We start from the raw sequence: 14903 nt of genomic DNA on the forward strand, positions 1-14903 counted from the left end.
GATGCTGGCTGTGGGTTTGTCATATATGGCCTTTATTATGTTGAGGAAATTTCCTTCTATGCCTACACTCTGCAGTTTATCATAAATCGGTGTTGAATTTTGTCAAAAGCTTTCTTTGCATCTATTGAGATGATCATATGGTTTTTCTCCTTCAATTTGTTAATATGGTGTATCACGTTGCTTGATTAGCGTTTATTGAAGAATCCTTGCATTCCTGGGATAAACCCCACTTGATCATAGTGTATGATCCTTTTAATGTGCTGTTGGATTCTGTTTGCTAGTATTTTGTTGAGGATTTTTGCATCTATGTTCATCAGTGATATTGGCCTGTAGTTTTCTTTCTTTGTGATATCTTTGTCTGGTTTTGGTATCAGAGTGATGGTGGCCTCATAGAATGAGTTTGGGAGTACTCCTCCCTCTGATATATTTTGGAAGAGTTTGAGAAGGATAGGTGTTAACTCTTCTCTAAATGTTTGATAGAATTCACCTGTCAAGCCATCTGGTCCTGGCTTTTGTTTGTTGGAAGATTTTTAATCACAGTTTCAAATTCGTTGCTTGTGATTGGTCTGTTCATATTTTCTATTTCTTCCTGGTTCAGTCTCAGAAGGCTGTGCATTTCCAAGAATTTGTCCATTTCTTCCAAGTTGTCCATATAGTTGCTTGTAGTAATCTTGTAGTAGCTTGTATGTAGCTTGTAGTAGCTTGTATGTAGCTTGTAGTAATCTATGTATGCAGCTTGTAGTAATCTCTCATGATCCTTTGTATTTCTGTATTGTCAGCTGTTACTTCTCCTTTTTCATCTCTAATTCTATTGATACCAGTCTTCTCCCTTTTTTTCTTGATAACTCTGGCTAATGGTTTATCAATTTTGTTAAACTTCTCAATGAACCAGCTTTTAGTTTTATTGATCTTTGCTATCCTTTCCATCATTTCTTTTTATTTCTGATCTTTATGATTTCTTTCCTTCTGCTAACTTTGGGGGGGTTTTGTACTTCTTTCTCTAATTGCTTTAGGTGTAAGGTTAGGTTGTTTGAGATGGTTCTTGTTTCTTAAGGTAGGATTGTATTGCTATAAACTTCCCTCTTAGAACTGCTTTTGCTGCATCGCATAAGTTTTGGGTCATCATGTTTTCATTGTCATTTGTTTCTAGGTATTTTTTGATTTCCTCTTTGATTTCTGCAGTGATCTCTTGGTTATTAAGTGGTGTATTGTTTAGCCTCCATCTGCTTGTATTTTTTACAGATTTCTTCCTATAATTGATATCCAGTCTCATAGCGTTGTGGTCGGAAAAGATACTTGATACGATTTCAATTTTCTCAAATTTGCCAAGGCTTGATTTGTGAACCAAAATATGATCCTAGAGAATGTTCCCTGAGCACTTGAGAAGAATGTATAGTCTGTTGTTTTTGGATGGAATGTCCTATAAATATCAATTAAGTCCATCTTGCTTAATGTATCATCTAAAGCTTGTGTTTCCTTATTTATTTTCATTTTGGGTGATCTGTCCATTGATGAAAGTGGGGTGTTAAAGTCCCCTACTATGATTGTGTTACTGTCGATTTCCCCTGTTATGGCTGTTAGTATTTGCCTTATGTATTGAGGTTCTCCTATGTTGGGTGCATAAATATTTACAATTTTTATATCTTCTTGGATCGATCCCTTGATCATTATGGATTGTCCTTGTCTCTTCTAATAGTCTTTATTTTAAAGTTTATTTTGTCTGATATGAGAATTGCTACTCCAGCTATCTTTTGGTTTCCATTTGCATGGAATATCTTTTTCCATCCTCTCACTTTCAGTCTGTGTGTGTCCCTAGGTCTGAAGTGGGTCTCTTGTAGACAGCATATATACGGGTCTTGTTTTCATATCCATTCAGCCAGTCTATGTCTTTTGGTGGGAGCATTTAATCCATTTACATTTAAGGTAATTATCAATATATATGTTCCTATTCCCATTTTCTTAATTGTTTTGGGTTTGTTATTGTAGGTCTTTTCTTTCTCTTGTGTTTCCTGCCTAGAGAAGTTGCTTTAGCATTTGTTGTAAAGCTGGTTTGGTGGTGTGGAATTCTCTTAGCTTTTGCTTCTCTGTAAAGGTTTTAATTTCTCTATCAAATCTGAATGAGATCCTTGCAGGGTACAGTAATCTTGGTTGTAGGTTTTTCTCCAACTTCACTTTAAATACGTCCTGCCACTCCCTTCTGGCTTGTAGAGTTTCTACTGAAAGATCAGCTGTTAACCTTATGGGGATTCCCTTGTGTGTTATTTGTTGTTTTTCCCTTGTTGCTTTTAATATGTTTTCTTTGCATTTAATTTTTGATAGTCTGATTTGATTAATATTTAATATGTGTCTTGGCGTGTTTCTCCTTGGATTTATCCTGTATGGGACTCTCTGTGCTTCCTGGACTTGATTAACTATTTCCTTTCCCATATTAGGTAAGTTTTCAACTATAACCTCTTCAAATATTTTCTCAGTCCCTTTCTTTTTCTCTTCTTCTTCTGGGACCCCTATAAGTTGAATGTTGGTGCATTTCATGTTGTCCCAGAGGTCTCCTAGACTGTCCTCAGTTCTTTTCATTCTTTTTTCTTTATTCTGCTCTGCAGAATAAAGAGTTATTTCCACTATTTTATCTTCCAGGTCACTTATCCATTCTTCTGCCTCAGTTATTCTGCTATTGATCCCTTCTAGAGAATTTTTAATTTCATTTATTGTGTTGTTCATCATTGTTTGTTTGCTCTTTAGTTCTTCTAGGTCCTTGTTAAATGTTTCTTGTATTTTCTCTGTTCTATTTCCAAGATTTTGTGTCATCTTTACTCTCATTATTCTGAATTCTTTTTCAGGTGGACTGCTGCCTATTTCCTCTTCATTTGTTAGGTCTGGTGTGTTTTTGCCTTGCTCCTTCATCTGCTGTGTGTTTCTCTGTCTTCTTGTTTTGCTTAACTTACTGTGTTTTGGGTCTCCTTTTCACAGGCTGCAGGTTTGTCGTTCCCGTTGTTTTTGGTGTCTGTCTCCAGTGGCTACAGTTGGTTCAGTGGGTTGTGTAGGCTTCCTGATGGAGGGTACTAGTGCCTGTGTTCTGGTGGATGAGGCTGGATCTTGCCTTTCTGTTGGGCAGGTCCACGGCTGGTGGTGTGTTTTGGGGCATCTGTGGCCTTATTATGTTTTTAGACAGCCTCTCTGCTAATGGATGGGGTTTTGTTCCTGTCTTGCTAGTTGTTTGGCATAGGGTGTCCAGCACTGTAGCTTGCTGGTCGTTGAGTGAAGCTGGGTCTTGGCATTGAGATGGAGATCTCTGGGAAATTTTCTCCATTTGACATTACATGGAGCTGGGAGGTTTCTTGTGGACCAGTGTCCTGAAGTTGGCTCTCCCACCTCAGAGGCACAGCCCTGAAGACTGGCTGGAGCAGCAAGAGACTTTCATCCACATGGCTCAGAATAAACGGGAGAAAAAATGGAAAGAAAGAAAGAAAGAAAGGAAGAAAGGAAGAAAGAAAGAAAGAAAGAAAGAGGAAGGAAGGAAGAGGAAGAAGATAAAATAAAATAAAGTAAAATAAAATAAAGTTATTAAAATAAAAAATAATTATTAAGAAAAAAAATTTTTGAAGTAAAAAAAATGGACGGACAGAACCCTAGGACAAATGGTAAAAGCAAAGCTATACAGACAAAACCACAAACAGAAGCATACACATACACACTCACGAAAAGAGAAAAAGGGAAAAACATATATATATCTTTGCTCCCAAAGTCCACCTCCTCAATTTGGGATGATTTGTTGTCTATTCAGGTAGACCATAGATACAGGGTACATCAAGTTGATTGTGGAGATTTAATCTGCTGCTCCTGAGCCTGCTGGGAGAGATTTCCCTTTCTCTTCTTTGTTCGCACAGCTCCCGAGGTTCCGCTTTGGATTTGGGCTTGCCTCTGCGTGTAGGTCGCCTGAGCACGTCTGTTCTTCGCTCAGACAGGACAGGGTTAAAGGAGCCGCTGATTCGGGGGCTCTGGCTCACTCAGGCGGGGGGAGGGAGGGGCACGGAGTGCGGGGCAAGCCTGCGGCGGCACAGGCCGGTGTGACGTTGCATCAGCCTGAGGCGTGCTGTGCGTTCTCCCTGGGAAGTTGTCCCTGAATCACGGGACACTGGCAGTGGCGGGCTGCACAGGCTCTGGAAGAGAAGGTGTGGATAGTGACCTGTGCTTGCACACAGGCTTCTTGGTGGCGGCAGCAGCAGCCTCAGCGTCCCATGCCCATCTCTGGGGTCTACGCTGATAGACGCGGCTTGCGCTCATCCCCGGAGCTTGTTTAGGCAGCGCTCTTAATCCCCTCACCTCGTGCACCCGGAAACAAAGGGGGAAGAAAAAGTCTCTTGCCTCTTCAGCAGCTCCAGACTTTTTCCCGGACTCCCTCCCGGCTAGCCGTGGCGCACTAGCCCCTTCAGGCTGCGTTCTCGCCGCTGGTCCTCTCCCTGCGCTCCGACCGAAGCCCGAGCCTCAGCTCCCAGCCCCGCCCGCCCTGGCGGGTGAGCAGACAAGCCTTTCGGGCTGGTGAGTGCCGGTAGGCCCTGATCCTCTGTGCAGGAATCTCTCCGCTTTGCCCTCCGCACCCCTGTTGCTGCACTTTCCTCCGCGGTGCCGAAGCTCCCCTCTCCGCCACCCGCAGTCTCCACCCGCGAAGGGGCTTCCTAGTGTGTGGAAACCTATCTTCCTTCACAGCTCCCTTCCAGTGGTGCAGGTCCCATCCCTATTCTTTTGTCTCTGTTTTTTATTTTTTCTTTTGCCCTACGCAGGTACGTGGGGGAGTTTCTTGCCTTTTGGGAGGTCTGGGGTCTTCTGCCAGCGTTCAGTAGGTGTTCTATAGGAGCTGTTCCACATGTAGATGTATTTGTGGAGAGGAAGGTGATCTCCAGATCTGACTCTTCCTCCATCTTGAAGCTCCTCCCCCTCTGCTAGATTCTTACTTCTCCTTCTTGGGCTCCAAATATATGTGTTAGACCATTTTATATGGTCCTATAAATCTTGCAGGCTCCGTTCTCTTTTATTCACTCTTTTGACTTTTGCTATTTAAATTTGGAAACTTTCTTTGACCATTTAAGAACACTGATTTCACTGATTCTTTTCTCTGCTGTGGCCAGTCAGCTGATAAGCTCATAGGAAGAATTTTTCATTTCTGTTACTGTATTTTTCATTTCTAGCATTTATATTTGACTATTCTTTTATAATATCTAACCCTCTGATGATACATACCATCTGTTCATTCTTGTTGTTATCTGCCTTTTGCCCTAGATCTTTTAACATATTTATCATAGTTACTTTGAAACAGCTGGCCTTTTCCATGAGACCCTTTAAAATTTCTATTTTGGTTATTATTAAATCACTGGTTGATAATTCCAACGTCTCCTGACTGCTTCATTGTTGATGATAGGTCTCATTTTCTTTCTTCTTTTCTTGTCTAATAAATCTCTCTTAAATGTCATAAAATTGTAAAAAAAAAAAAAAAAAGAGACAAATAAATTATATTTATGTCTAGAAAAAAGCATGCCCCTTCTTCTGAATCAATCTTGACTGTAGTTGAGCTTGGTCTAGAATCTGTTATTGCTTTTGTTAGATTTAGTTTACTGAGGTTTCAAATTACTTGAAGGTAAGTTCGGAACCTTTCTTTTAGTAGACTTGGGATCTGAATGCTTACAGCATTGTTTCCCTGTCCTTAGACTTCAGTAGGTCCCATTCTCGTGCACCTTGGAGAGTGTTAATTCATCTCTGTTTCCCACACCCACTCACACATGACTTCTGCCTCATGCTCATTGTAAGACTCCGAGTGTCTGTGGAGAGTCTATTCCTTCTTCTGCATGGTTCCCAGCCTTCAGGAATCTCTGTGCACCTATGTCTGAAGGATTACTCTCAGCTCTCCTCCAAGCATAAATAGATGTTGCCCCCCACTCAGTAGAAGGTGTGGAGGGCTGGAGGCTTTCTCTGTCATCCTTCCCCTGCCTTCACGTTTTAGCAGGCCCATCGCACCAACACACAATGAGTACCTGAAGTGCACAGGGGTTTTCTCAGTGCTACTGTCCTCCCCTCAGACTTCAGCATTCTCTGCATACCTGAATCCCAGGTAGAATCTGTCTCAGCTCTGCGGTGCTGCTCACAATTTTCTCATGAGTGCTCAACGAAGCTTGTGGAAAAGATTTGGTAGGTGGTTGCAAATTTTCTATCTCTGCCTCCCTGGGATTCTAAACTGTCATACCAGCCCATTATCAGTCTTTAACAACTTATTAAAAGTATCTCTTTTCTCCTTAGTCACAGCTATGATGGCTTCTTCTTCCTCCTGCTGTTTCACCAGATAAAAATGTAGCCATGTATCACTTCTCTTCTAGGTCAAGTTAATTACTCTGTGGTTTATAATTCAGTAGGTTTCTTTGCATGCTCATATCTCTGACAAGCTTAAGAAACTATGACTTTAAGGTTCTTATTGCTAAGGTGGAGGAACATTCTCTTGCAACTCTTTCTATATCCAAAATGGAAGCAGAAGTCCTCATCACAAATTTTATTTCTAATGGACTATTTCCTTCAATAGTCTCTTTGAACAATGACTAATGAAAGATGTTTTAAATTTTTTTAATATTTGCGATTCATTTCTCTTATTCCTAGAAGTTTTTTACTTTTAATTTCTCTAAAACTATTGAGATGCCCACCATCAGGATTTCTCAGAAAGATATAAAATTTCTAGGTTCTGGATTTATTAAGCCTCAAGTGATGAATCCAATGTACAGTAGTAGCTGAGGTAGCATACATGGCGAACTGCTAAGAGAATATTCTGATTCCCACAAGAATTATGAGGAATATTTCCCTACATGTAAAACTAGAACAATATTGCTACAGAACTAAAAGTTTATGAATTTTAAAGTATAACTACGAAAGTCCAGGTGAGATTAAGGTAACTGTGAGGACATAAGAAGTCATGTTGAATACAAAGATTTATTGCTTAAGCCTAATCCTCAGAGTAATAGAAAACTAGTGCAATTCATTGAAATAATGAAGGGTCCATTTACTGGACTTTATATAAACAGCTATTTGAAGCTTAAGGGAAGCAAAACAATATTCTTGACATAACCTTAATATAAAATATTATCTGCATTTTAAGATACAATCACCTTGAATACAAGCTTGAAAACTTCAAATTGATTTTTTAAAAGTACTGATAGGTGGTTTTATCATCAAAATAGATATTCAATAAATTCGAAAATAAATATAACCATCCCAATGTAATGAATTGATATTACTGTATTCCAGCAATGCATTTCTAGTTTAAAATATATATAATTGTCCAAATAATCAGGAAAGTTCTGAGTTAGCAAGCAGGAAATTCAGAAATAAAGGGAAGAGAAACAAATACTTTATTAAATATTAGTATAGATAATAAATGTTGAATAAAAACTACATTTGTTATTAAAAATCTCTCATGAATTATCCTTCAATACAAGAGGACTAATTATAACTTCAATATGGGTGAAAGGAAAGTAGAGAAACTGAACTTAAAGTATTTACTATGTGCCTAGCACTGGCACTGTTACATCACAACTTTATTTACGTATCCCAATGTGCATTTTATAGAACTTGTGGGTCAGCAGTCAGTATCCTGGCCTAAAACAAATACTAGTAGGGCTTAGTTTCCAAATCAAGCGTGGTTGACTTTTAATTCCATGTTCCGAGAAAAAAAAATTGGAGGTAGTATGATAAGAAGGATAGGTAGAGGAGGCCTAACTTCAAAGGTAATAAGTTCTCTGTGAAACCACAGAAAGCAGACATCAGAATGGGGAGGGCCATCAAACAATAAAATTCTCTCAGGAACCACTAAATCAATTCTTGGCCACAAAGAAAGGAATACAAATATTCCGGCAGCTCTCCACACTGGTTATCTAATAGTGAAACAACTTAGGCAGGGATTTAAAATATTACCAAATCACTAAGGTCTATGGCTGGAAGCATCAATCAAAGGAGGCATAAAAATGCCTCATAGGTGAGCCAAGGGACTCCTTATAAAATAAAGTTTGGTTAAAACATAGCTAGAGATCAGCAAATAGCTTGAATATCCTTCAGCAATGCTCAAGGCAGTGAAAGAGTTGACTTGTTCATTCACGCAGCTCCAAGATATCCAAGCAGTGGTAAGGCTGGCAGTTTAAAGACACAGAGTGATCTTGAAAACCAAATCAGCTGAAAAGGAAACAGCCCTCTACTTTTCTGAATAATTGTCTTCCTCATGACACTTATTGCCCCCAGAATATTCCTTATGAAATTAAGGATTAACTTTACACATGTTAACTTTCTAAACTCAACCCACTAGTCATAATCTTCATAATATACAGTAGCTCGAAAGAATGCTCTGCATTTGGATCACAGCATTTATTTATGCCATTTATACATAGCTGTTTGAAAGAGAAAAATTAAGAGCTTTGTATCTGACAAAGGACATAACTGACTGGAAATAGAATTTTGCATATTAGAATTCAAACAAATAATAAATATGCACATACATGCATGAAGTCAAGTACAAAATTAAATAGAGATTATCCTATCGTGCTGAAAAATATGTAATACAGCTATGAAATATGGAAGTTTAAATACTATCTTGTAAGGAGGATTATTCTCTTTAAAAGCTTTGCCTATGAAAATCAGCAATGTAGGTCAGTAAGTATAATGTTTCTTCAAAATGTATCCCAGCAGAATCAAACCTAATAAGTTATTGGCACAGTTCTTTTTCTCACATAGAAAACTTGTTAATACAGATGATACTAATTATCGAAGTCTATGGATATATCTGTGAAGCTTTAATTTTTAATCATGGTGAATGATTTGTCTGCAAGTAATAGAAAAACCAACAAAGAAGCAAGAAAATATTTATTATTTTACCTAATGAGAACCTGAAATTAAGCAGTTACTCTTTCCATTATGTGACTTGAAAATCAAGAATCTGAATCAACATCAGTGTTAGTTTAAGTTTGGATTTAAGGGACAGGAAACCCCAAAATAAAATGAGGGTCAAAAACATGGAAATTTAATTATTTATTATGTAAAAGTTCAAATACATGGTCTGTGGCCAGAAAGATGCTCCACAGAATTGGAGATCTAGAGTCTATCTTGTTGCACCACTATTGTATCACTTCCATCCCCAATTCACCTTATGGTATAGGATTGCTTTAACCAGAGCCATCTTATTTTCATTCTAGACAACAATAGGAGAAAAGGGAGAGAAAAAAACTATCGGAATTTGCGTATCTTTGGTCAGAACTTAATGACCTGACAGCAACTAGCATCAAGAAAATTTGGTACGTGTTAGCTTTATTTCAAGCAGCCATGAACATAGCTAAAATTCAGAAAGCCTGTTATAAAGAAAAGTGTGGAACACCTGTTCCTTCTACAATATTCCTGCAATTTTCTTGTTTTCCCCAAGATATCAATTTTTTTTCCCCAGTACTCCCACAGGAGACCTCCGATTACAACTCATTGGACAGAACTATGTCACGTGCCCACCTGTAATTACAAGGACAGTTGTGAAAGCAAGGATCTGTCCCGGTAAAGAAGATTGGTTTGAATGATCAAGACCAATGATAATTAATCTTCTCAGACTAGGAACATTCATGTCAAAACAAAGTTCAGTGGCATGTACACATATACACTACCAAATGTAAAACCGATAGCTAGTGGGAAGCAGCCGCATAGCACAGGGAGATCCGCTTGGTGCTTTGTTACCACCTAGAGGGGTGGGATAGGGAGGGTGGGAGGGAGGGAGACGCAAGAGGGAAGAGATATGGGGACATATGTATATGTATAACTGATTCACTTTGTTATAAAGCAGAAACTAACACACCATTGTAAAGCAATTATACTCCAATAAAGATGTTAAAAAAAAAGTTAAAGTTTTGTTAGCAAGCAAGACTGGAGTTTAGCTATTGACTGAGTAAGCCACAGTGTTTGTCAATACAGCAATGTTTTGAGTGTGCTGTTAAAAATGCAATGACATAATAAAGCCAAACATAAAAATACAAAGCACATACTTTTCAGTTTTGGAAAGTAGTATTAGTGAAATCAGTGGAATTGATAGGGAGGAAGGAAGGAAGGAAGGAAGGTAGAAAGGAAGGAAGGAAAAAAGGAAGGGAGGGAAAGAGAGAAAGAAGGAAGATAGAAAATCAAAAATTTTTTTTGTTTCTAAATATTGTTTTGTTTAAATAGGAAATCTAAACATATTATATACTATTAGAATTGACTGAAACTGGGAATAAAACATATAAAATAATATGTGATACAGCTGAAATTTTTCAGAAGAAAATGTCTTATGGGAAAATAAGAAAGATTGAAAAATAAATAAACTAAATATTCAATGTTTGAAGTAACAATAACAATATATCAAATCAAAATAAAAGAAATATGCAAAGATGAAAGTGAAAATTATGGGGTAAAATTCGAGAATGTTTTAGAACTAGATATCTATTAACCTAATTTAATATTACATTAAAAGATAAAAATATATAAAAACTGCTTTAGATACTAAAAAGGAATTGGAAACAATAAGTATACATTCTTGATTTTAAAAAAATAATAATCATGTGACAAACTAAGACTAGGAGAAATTGCATTTAATCTATTAAAGACTATCAGGAATCAATAAGAAACTCCTTATTAAGAATGAACAAAGAAAAAAAGCCCCAAATCATCAATTATTATCCACATTATTCTTCCAATAAATATAGTAATAAAATTAGAGAATTTAGTCATCTGAATAATAGAAAGTTAACACAAATAATAATCACTGTTATCATTAATAATAAATAGGTACATTAACTAACATAGTAACTAAACTTATGAGAAAACTCATCAAGATGCAAGACAAAACACACATAGTCTATACCACATCCTTGCTCTATACCATGGGTCTATAATATTATCAGATATAGCCAGCTTTTTAAAAAGGTAATGTAAAAGTATTTTATTCACAATACAAATAAAATAAATCAGAATAAAACAAACTCAAAATTAATCAGCAAGACTTTTATAAAGAAATAATAAATCTTTACTTAAGAAATATCAAACATGGCCTGAATAAGTAGAGAGAGATCACATTCCTGGACAAAAGAATCACTGTGTAAAAGAGTTCACTTCTCTTCCAGCCTACATAAATACAGTACAATTAAGCTTCTATCACCTGGTAAAACCTGGATAGATGGCTTTCCCTAGAATATAAACTTTATAGAGTTCCTGAACTTCAAATTGGAAGTGCTGGGAAGACTTCAATAAACAGCTGATCTGAGAATCAGCAAAAAACTTTGCAAACTTCCAATTTCAAAAGATAGACATGAAAACATCATGGTTAGACAAAATAATCCATGATTTCAATTATCACTCCCCCAACACAGAGCAGTGAAAACCACAAGCCCAGTTGGTTCATATTCCCTGTAATAATTTGAGATATAGCTGCTGCTCACAGTAGCTAGCTCTAAGTTGAGAAGCCAAGGAACTTATTTCCAATAGTGGCTAATAGTTACACTGAGCCAAGAGAGAGAAACCAAATCAGTGACAGTAAATTTAATGTAATGCCAATAGCAATCCCAAGGTAATTTTTTTAAGTTGAAAAAATGATTCTAAAGTTAATCTGGAAGAGTAAATACATAAATTTTGAAGAAAAATTCTAATGGGTATTTCTACCAGCTAAACTTTAAAGTGTTCTATAAAGATATTGTAAATAAAAGGTTAAGTCACAGCACAGGACAAAGAAATCATTGGAACAAAACAGAGAGTACAGAAACAAATTCACAAGGAAATGTAGGATTTGATGAAGCATTGAAGGTTATGATATTTGTTCAGTTATCCCAGTGTTGGGATAACTGAGTATAAATTTGGAGAAATAACATCTTTTATATCTGTTCCTCATACCATAACCAAAACAAACAATCAAAAGGATTAAAATGATAAGCACTAAGACTTCAGAAACACAAACAAAACACAGGTAAATTTTTAGAAGGTATGCCAAATATTCTGGTGGAAGTTTTCTTCTAAGCATAGGTAATCAAAGACAACAAAGGGAATTCAGTAAACAGATATAAATTACCAGATCCTCAGCACTCTGTAAGAAAGCCTGGGATAAATCCTTTCAGGGGAGACATCTCATCCCTAATTTTTATTTTTCCTGAGCACAATAATTTGAAATCCTTGTCAACCATTTAAAATATACATAAACAAATTCTTCTATAACATTCAGAAATCCTTTACTTTTATTTTTTTCATCTTGAACTCATATTTCCATTTCACTCCATCATTAAGTTACATGATAACACAATATCATTTTATGCTTAAATCTTTTATTAAACAACCCATCTTAATTCTGTCACAAAATATGTATATATAATAAATTTTATATTTTGTTATACAAGGCTTTATTAAATTGTTTTTCTTCTAGATTGACTTGCATTATAATTATTAGTAGTAAGTAATTGATCTTAGCACAAACATACTACTAATTTAAGTAATTTTAAGATAAAAATAATTCATTCAACATGCATATCTCAATGAGATTAATAAAGTTATTTTTTAATTACTAAACTTATCCATGGATACATGTGTTATTGCTGGAATATGACAGTTTATAGTCAACCTACTGATAGTTTTCATTTTATTACTTGAAGCAGTAAAGAAACTTGTTTATCTGTAAAGCGGATAGGAATGAAAGAGGTTTTATTTTAACATCACTCAGTTCTTTGAAATCCTTCAGAATTACATGCCAAATAACATAAAAGTCTATTATCAAAAATTATTATTAATTATAAACCAGTTGATTAGGTTATGGTTTAGATTTGTGGAAAGCAAAGAACATGAAGTAACCTGAATTAGAAAAATTTTTAACCCAGTAATTAGCATCATTCATTGTTTTTATTTGAGGGGGGTGTGATACTTAATTTTATGATCAACTTGACTAAGGTAAGGGATGACCAGGTAGCTGATAAAACATCATCTCTCAGTGTGTCTGTGAGAGTATTCCCAGACGAGAATAAATTTGAATTGATAGACTGAATAAAGAAGAGTACCCTGCCCAATGCAGGTGGGCATAATCCAATTTGATGAGGGCCTGAATAGAACAAAAAGGTAGAGGAAAGGTGAATTTGCTCTTTTTACTTGAGCCGAGACATCCATCTTCACCTGCCCTCTGGTACTGCTCTCCTGGTTCTAGGGCATTAAGACTAGGATTGGGATTTACACTATTAATTCTCCTGGTTCTTAGGCCTTCAGGTTTGAACTGAATTGCACCACAGGATTTCCTGGTCCACCAGGTTGCAGATGGTGGATCCTGGGCTTCTTGGTCTTCATAATTATGTAAGCCAATTCCCATAATAAACCTTCTTTTATATATATCTATGCATATGCTATTCATTGTGTTTCTCTGGAGATCCCTAATACATCATTACAATCAACCTAAGTTTAAAATCATCATAAAATGATTATAATTTATGCCATAAAGGCATTTGGTTAAATCCATTAGCCATGCAGATTGGGTGAGTTAGCAGTTGGAGAATAACCAGTAAAACAATATCGACAACCAGAAACAACAACACAAACAAAGCTTCGACTAAACTGTATCGATATGAAACCAATACTCGATGGCATTCTGAACTGTGAAGCACTAGAGGCATTCCAAATAAAATCTGAAGCATGTTGTCCCTAACATTTTTCAGTTTTCTAGTGGAAGTTCCTGCCAGTGGAATTTCACAAAAAGGGAGAAGAGGAGACTCACTACTACTGGAAAGAAGCAATCAGAATCATCAATACTAGCATATTATATTACTGCTCACTTACTGATAAACTCAAGACAATTAAAGAAAAATAGGCCTAATAAGCAATTTCAGCTGATTAACAAACGAAGACATTAGCATTTGACTTGATAGACTAAGAAGACTGCCTTCACCAATTCAGGTGGACATCATCCAATCAGTGGAGGGCCTAGATGCAACCAAAAAGTCAGAGAAAGGGCAAATTTGCTCTTTGCTTGAGCTGGACATCCATCTTTTCCTGCCCTCAAACATCGGGTGTCCTAGTTCTCAGGGCTTCCGACTCAACATGGGATTTACACCATTGGCTTCCCTGGTTCTCGGGCCTTGAGATTTGAAATAGAACTACACCACCAGCTTTCCTGGAACTCCAGCTTGCAGACAGCAGATCAAAAGACTTCTCAGCCTCCATAATCATGTGAACCAATCCCCCGTAAGAAATCTCTTTCTATATATCTATATATACATATATCCTATAGATTGTTTCTCTGAATATCCTTCATTAATACAGAAGGGATCCCCAAAAATGCTTTAGCAAAACTTTGTAAATGATAATTAATTGTACCTGTTATTCTTTCTCTTTGGTGCATCTTGTTTAACTTGATATAATAAGAAAAGGCTTCTATTAGATGATAAGTTTTATGTGCCCCTCCAAATTCTTTCTCTTTCCTTCTCTGCCCTGCTCTCTGCTCTGGTATGCTGACTTGCATCAAGAAGTCAGTGGGCTTCCAAGCCTTCTAAATTTCTCTCTGGCTTCAGCTAAAGGAAGACTTAGCAGATTATCTGAAGGAGAGAAGGGAGCGAAATCAGCGTCTTTATTCTCCTGAATCCTTCTGCTTCAAGACTGCCTCAGACTGGCTGTGTCCCTAAACAAAAGGCAGTGCTCATTTCCAAGCAGCCTTGTCTACAAGATTGACTCTCCTTCCAGGGTTCAATAAGCCCTCCCTTCCCTTCCCTTTTCCTTGTGGCTAAGTGGTGGTGACAGTTTCACTGCTGCTTGGCCCTAGTTCTCATTTCACTGCTTGTGGTTCCTCTATAACTCCACCATTCCCCTTTGTAAATAAACTGTCTTCAAAAATTCTAATTTTAGGGCTTCCCTGGTGG

Source organism: Grampus griseus (assembly GCF_964374135.1).
Source record: "Grampus griseus genome assembly, chromosome: 2".
Lineage (NCBI taxonomy): Eukaryota > Metazoa > Chordata > Mammalia > Artiodactyla > Delphinidae > Grampus > Grampus griseus.